The sequence below is a fragment of the Humulus lupulus genome, chromosome 7 (assembly GCF_963169125.1).
Source record: "Humulus lupulus chromosome 7, drHumLupu1.1, whole genome shotgun sequence".
Lineage (NCBI taxonomy): Eukaryota > Viridiplantae > Streptophyta > Magnoliopsida > Rosales > Cannabaceae > Humulus > Humulus lupulus.
Genome location: NC_084799.1, coordinates 21543887 through 21550289, shown reverse-complemented (window position 1 = coordinate 21550289; position 6403 = coordinate 21543887). Strand labels below are relative to the sequence as shown.

At 40.7% G+C, this 6403-nt stretch overlaps 1 pseudogene; it reads right to left on the bottom strand.

Moving 5' to 3' along the window:
• Window positions 1-344: 344 nt before the first annotated feature.
• LOC133791477 (large ribosomal subunit protein uL1-like) lies at window positions 345-2597 on the bottom strand (annotated as a pseudogene).
• Window positions 2598-6403: the final 3806 nt, after the last annotated feature.

Genomic DNA, 6403 nt, shown 5'->3' with positions numbered 1-6403 from the left:
ATTTGTTATGAGTATCACTTTAATGAAACACTTATACGATAATGACAATTTATATAATCAACAATATAAAATTGTCATTTCTCTATTAAAATGATGTCATTATTTTGGCCGTTAACTATAATTTCTCCAATCTTAACGTGACAATGCTGATAAAAATTACAAACTACAGGAATCTCAAAACAAAGTGAAATAAAAGATACGGATTGCACTTCTTACGGTACTTTTCAGGTACAAGCACCTCACCTATTTGAACACAAACAAAAGAACAAGATTGTTAAGAATCAAGATCAATCTATTGATCCTTAATTCCAAAGATAAACAGAGGCTTGAATGTGATTAGCTAGTTAATAATTTAGCGAGATGATATATATATATATAGTTGAATGTGGCACTAGAAAATTGACAGTCATTTGCAGATTCTGGAAGATCTGCTTCTCCTCCATGTATAATCCCATACAAAGGACCTTCTTAAGTTGGAACTTCACCATGGCTTTGGTTTCATTGACTTTCGCCTCCAAAGATTCCTGATGGGTGACCAATGCTGGAAACTCACCTGCATTTAAAAGAAAATGGTTAGACAATTAAGAATTGATAAAGAAAGGAGCAAATTTAAGAAAACTTTAGTGCAACACCGATTCATTTCACAAAAATGTTCCAGCAGAAAGCAAGAAGACCAACATTTTAGAAGTTATATTAATATAAAGTTTCTTGGACAGCTTATTAAAACTAGAACCGGCTTTCTAAATATACAGTTATCAATGCTTTGAACATATCTTCTCAATGGAGGTGGTAAAATATCTAATTATTTATAATATAGAGAAAAAATTATTAAATAATCTTTCAATTGGTGATATAAAGTTATATTTTTTTATCTAAATGAATAATATTTCTTTATATGTAGTGAAATACTATTTATCAAGCTATAAATATTTTATTATTTTTTTATAAACTTTTGTATATAGATGAGTGTGATACTATTATATTTAATTATTTTATTTCTTAAAATGAATAAAATATTTTAAAAAAATATAATATTTAAATAATGTAGAGAAAAAATAGAGAAGCTGATGTATGATATAATGTAAAAATTTGAGGTAAATTATAAAAAAAATATGTTTTGGTGGTGTATTTCGTAATACACTTTCTTTATAATATTTAGCTAAAACTCACAAAAACATCTTCCATCAACTCCTTTATACATATATTTATAATAATAGCTATGCACAAACTTCAATTAATCTATATCTATATTTACATAACATTTATATAATATTTTAATATTATTTTTTTTATAAGCTTTCTCTCTCCCATATACTATATATATTTATTATTTCTTTTTTCTTTTTTAATTATTTTATTTTACTTTAATTAATAAAATATGTTTAAAGATGTAATATTTAAATGATGTAGAAAAATATATAAAGAAGCTGATGTATGGTATAATGTAAAACTTAGAGGTAAAATAGAAAAATGTGTGTTTCAGGAAAATATTTTGAAAGATAGAGTAGAACATCTATTGGGAGTGCTCTTAGCCAACCGACAAGAAACTACAAACCAACACAACGACCCAAATGTGATGCTTGACCAAAAAGATTAGGAATTTGCTTAATAACAGCTTCAGAAGCCAAAAAAGCATAGAAGTTCTTGGCGAGCTTTTTGACCAATTTCTTGTTCTTGTTAAGCTTTTTTAATCCTTAAACATCCATATAGTCGAATTCCTATTTACTCAGTGTGGAGAATAATAATAAGATACCAGGATAAGCCAACAAGCAAATCCAACTTTTACTTGTTACAAGTAAAATAATGAAGTCCCACCAATCCAAAATGAAAACTAATGATAAATTCGTGTAATAACAAGCTAGTTTTACCTCTTCAACGTGTTGAGCATCACCCAACATGCAAATCTTCATCTTAGGACGAGAAATGTGAGGAAGCTTAACAGAGCCACTGAAACGCTTGTCTTTTTAGGGGTCATAGTTCCTTAATCCAATTTGAAGCTCAATGGTCTCAGTGAACTTATGGCTCTTCTCTTTCGAGTTGATAACAATCTGGGCGATGCCCTCTCTCACAGCATCACTACTGTTGGAGTAACAATTTGTCTTTCTATATCTGGAGGCTTCTCCCGATAATGGACGATGCACAGTCACTATTCCGGTGATGAAATTTGCCTTTGACTCGTCGGGATCACCTGCAAGAAAGACACTCCGATGCTTAAGTCAGTTCAAAGTTCGATCCATTTCCCTTCTATGAATCTTATATTTATAAGACAAAATATGCAAAATAGTTAGTTGGTTCAAGCGAACCCTGGGGGGGGGGGAGAAATACTTGAATTTCCCTCCAAAAATACCGATTTTGAATGTCTCGCTCAGGGGTCAGAGGCGCGGATCGCCTCTAACCCACAGGTTCTACCTTTGGAACTTCTATATGCCAAAACGTTCTGTTTTGAATATTTGATAAATGAGAAAAGGGTTTTTGGGCCGCACATTTTGGGCCCAACAGATGCCCCCTGGCCCAAGCTTCGGACAGGCGAGGCGTGCTAATCTGTTAGAATCTTGGGCCGACTCTTCAACACCAAAAAGTTCGCCTAGAGCCGTCATTCTCCGTAAACCGAGGTAATTTGTAGGTGCATGATCATTTGATTACCTGACAAGTTACACTTAATGCAAACACAGTTATCAAGTGAAACGTTTGGTTCAGAATTTTACCTTTCATTTAAATAGTTTTTATTTTATAATAATTTTCATTCAAATTTCCAAAATTTATTCCAACTTCCAGAGAGAAGCTCCGAAGAAACCCTAGAGATTTCCTTCGGTTCAATCCTTTGACAATCGTCTCATTCTGTGTAATAATGTCTTCTCGTTCATCTCCCGAGCCTTTGGATCGCGATGGATACAAGAATGCGTTCGAACGCATGCGCAAATCGTTCGACATTCCTGAAAATGTCACGATGAGGATGCTCTCGGATGCTGAGCTTCGAGAATGGCGATTTAAGGACGTAGTGAAGCCTTCTGAGATCCTCATGAGTCTGAGACATATCGAATGGCTCCGCTTCCCTCTCCCGGCTCTATTTGTTCAGGTAATTTCAAACTCCGGGGCTCACATTTTGCAATTTCTCCCAAATGTTATTCAGTCTATAGTCGGGGCTCAGATGATAGGGAGCCTCAGGAATGTCAATATTCAATCGGACGACATTTACGCGTGCTTCACCAAGTCTACGAACAAGGCGATAGAAGGAAAGCCTTTTAAAACCTTCTACCTCTCTCCCAAAAAGGATCGGACAATCTTCACCGATTTCGATAGCTCCCATCGAAATTGGGATAAATACTTCTTTGCTGTTGGAGGAGCGTGGTATCCTGAATTCCTGCCTCAGGAAATTTTTCCTTTGGCCAGGGTGTTTATAAAAGGCGAGTCACATTTTTCATTCTGTTCCTTATTGATTTTAATGTGAACTAATCATATTTGGATGATTATCTGCTAGTTTAACTCTGTGTATTACTGTTTTGGTTCTTTGCATCAGATTTTTCTTGGCCTCAGGTTAGTATGAGTCCTGAACGGCAGAGCATGCTGACAGAGAAGGGGCTTCTGCATGAATCTAAGGAGAACGCCATTAGTATCAGGGGTGTATTGAACCCCTACTGTATGCAGATTATGACTCAGCTTTGTTTTGTGGATCGAGTCGATCCTGGTGTCGTGCGAGTTAGATCGCAGAAGGGTGACATGACCCTTAGCAAGATTACAACAGCATGCGCGAAGCAGCTAGGAGCTTTTATGAAGAAATCCCCTCCTGCTCCTTCAACTTTGTCGCTGACGAAGACTAAGTGCGAAAGGGCGTGTTCTGAGACCTACGCTGCATGTGCCAAGCGTCAAGGGGTCCCAGAAGGTAAAAAGAAAGAGGGCTCTGGTCTGGCTTCTGCTGCAGAGTCGTCCCCTGATAAGTCCGGCTTATCGCGCAGATCTTCCCGTATCCAAGGGCGATCGTCCACGCCTTTTGACGCTCTGCAGATTCAGCTTCTCCAACAAGTGCCTTTGCCTGCAGACGCCTTAGGAAAAAGAAAGGAGCGTGAGGAATCCTCTGGCGAAGATTCGGATGACGGGAAGTGCATTTCGTCCAAGCTTCGAATCCCGAAAGGTTCTGTCTCCACTGCTCAAGGATCTCCCTTTGCATTCCCCAAACTTACCCCAAGTAAATTACCAACGGGCCAGGCTCTCTCGTTGTGCAAGAAGCCACGAGGATCTGCCCCCGTTGGACATTTACCTGGGGCGTCTCTTGCTTCACACGTAATTGGGTCTTCCTTGGCGGTTGGCTCAGAAGGGGTGGCTCACGTAGAGGGCGTTTCCTCTTCTCCGTCCAAATTATCAGGAGTGGTGACTGGAGATGGAGTGCAGGGTGGCTTACCAGTTGAGGTGAAGTCTCCGGTTGTCTTTATGAAGTCGTTAGAGGCATTACCCTCTGCTTCTGTTTTGGCTGAAGGGTCTGACATAGGCCATAAGCGTGGCTCAGAGGGGAGACGTCCTTCTTCTGCCTCTCGTAAGAATAAGCTTCTAGAGGACGCCTTCGGAGAGGATTTTGCGGATACCCCTCCTCTGCCAGTTGAGCCAAGTAAGACCGTTGTATCTGAAACTACCCCTGGGTGTCAAGAATCAGGGGCTGTCGAAGTAACAGGTGTTGACCCTCTCAGTGTTGACGTTTCCTTATTATCGCCTACTGCTTCTGAGTCTCGTCCTGGAGATGTCATTGTTGTGTCTCCGAAGGGTACTAGCACTTTTGAATCTCCTAGCGCTTTCTTGGAGTAGCTAACGTCTTCTGCCGTGAAGACGCCGGTGTACCTCCCAAGTGATTTGGGTGAAGATGATAGCTTGTTTACACGCCCTTCGAAGATGTATTCTTCTGGTGTGAGGACAATTGCGCTGGCGTCTGATAACATTATGGTATCGACGTTAGCAGAAGGTGAGAAGCCAGCTGCCCCCGTTGCTTCTGCGGCTGCATCTGCAGGGGGAGAAGCAAGTGACAGAACAGGAGTAATGTCAGAATATGGCCCCTCTGCGTCTACTGAAGTTATGGAGGAAATGTTACGCATAAGCAGACCCCATCTACCTACAGAAGCAATTGGATCCTTGAGCGGGCAAGGTGACTTGCTGCAGCAAGTATCAGACCACATCTGGATGGTAAGTTGGTTAAAAAATTAGGCCCTTTTTATATTTCGTGATATGTGTGTAATGTTATTTTTAATGGGCGTAATTGATTTGTCACAGAGCTATGTATGCGCTTCTGCTGCAAGGCGAGAATATGCGGCGGCTATACAGAATGGCTCTAAACTAGCGGAGCAGATGGCGAAATTAGAAGAGGAGCGGGCAGGGAGAATGATGGCCGAGGCAAATCGGGACGTGCTTGTGGAAGCCATCAAGAAGTTAGAGGCAGAGCTGACAGAGGCAAAAAAGAGGGTGACTGCCACAGAGGAGAAGCTGGTAGGCACGGTCGGACTTGAAGTAGAGCGAGACAAACTGAAAGCTGACTTGGTGGATATGACCAATAAGTGGATGGAGAAAAACCAAGTCTGCGTTCAGCATGAAGCCCGTATGGAGAAGCTTAGAAGTATGATGAACGACCTTGAAGAGGATATAGTGTCGTTGCAGACTGATAAGGAGATCTTAGAAAAAGAGAAAAAAGAGCTGGAGCGAAGGTCAAATGGTCTTGAGGCTAGCGCAGCGGACGCCAGGAAGCAGAAGTTGGAGGTTGAACTTCATTTAGGGAAGAAGTTGAAGGAAGCAGAAGAGGCGGTGACCGAAACCAAGAAGCAGTTGGAGGAGATGGCAGAGGTATGCGACTCTTCTTTTGTTATTGATGTATTAGAAAATTAATGGGCCCATAAAACACGTGTGTTGATTTCATAATGTTTTTGGTTTTGCAGAGGGAAGCAGAGGAGGCGATTGAAGCCACAAGGCAGCGCATTCGAGATCGAGAGATCACCGAACTCAAACTTGTGAGGGTGGCTGAGGTAGATACTGCGAAGTATCTGGATTTGACATTACGCAATAAGAAGCAGACCCCAGAGGATAAATGGGCAAAACTGGATCTGTTGGGCCCATAATGTTCGGCCCAAAAACCCTTTCCTCATTTATCAAATATTCAAAACGGAACGTTTTGGCATATAGAAGTTCCGAAGGCAAAAGCTGTGGGTCAGAGGCGATCCGCGCCTCTGACCCCTGAGTGAGACATTCAAAGTCGGTATTTTTGGAGGGAAATTCAGTTATTTCTTCCCCCCCCCCCCCCCCCATTCCAGGGTTCGCTTGAACCAACTAACTACTTTGCATATTTTGTCCTATAAATATAAGATTCATAGAAGGGAAATGGATCGAACTTTGAACTGACTTAAGCATCGGAGTGTCTTTCTTGCAGGTGATC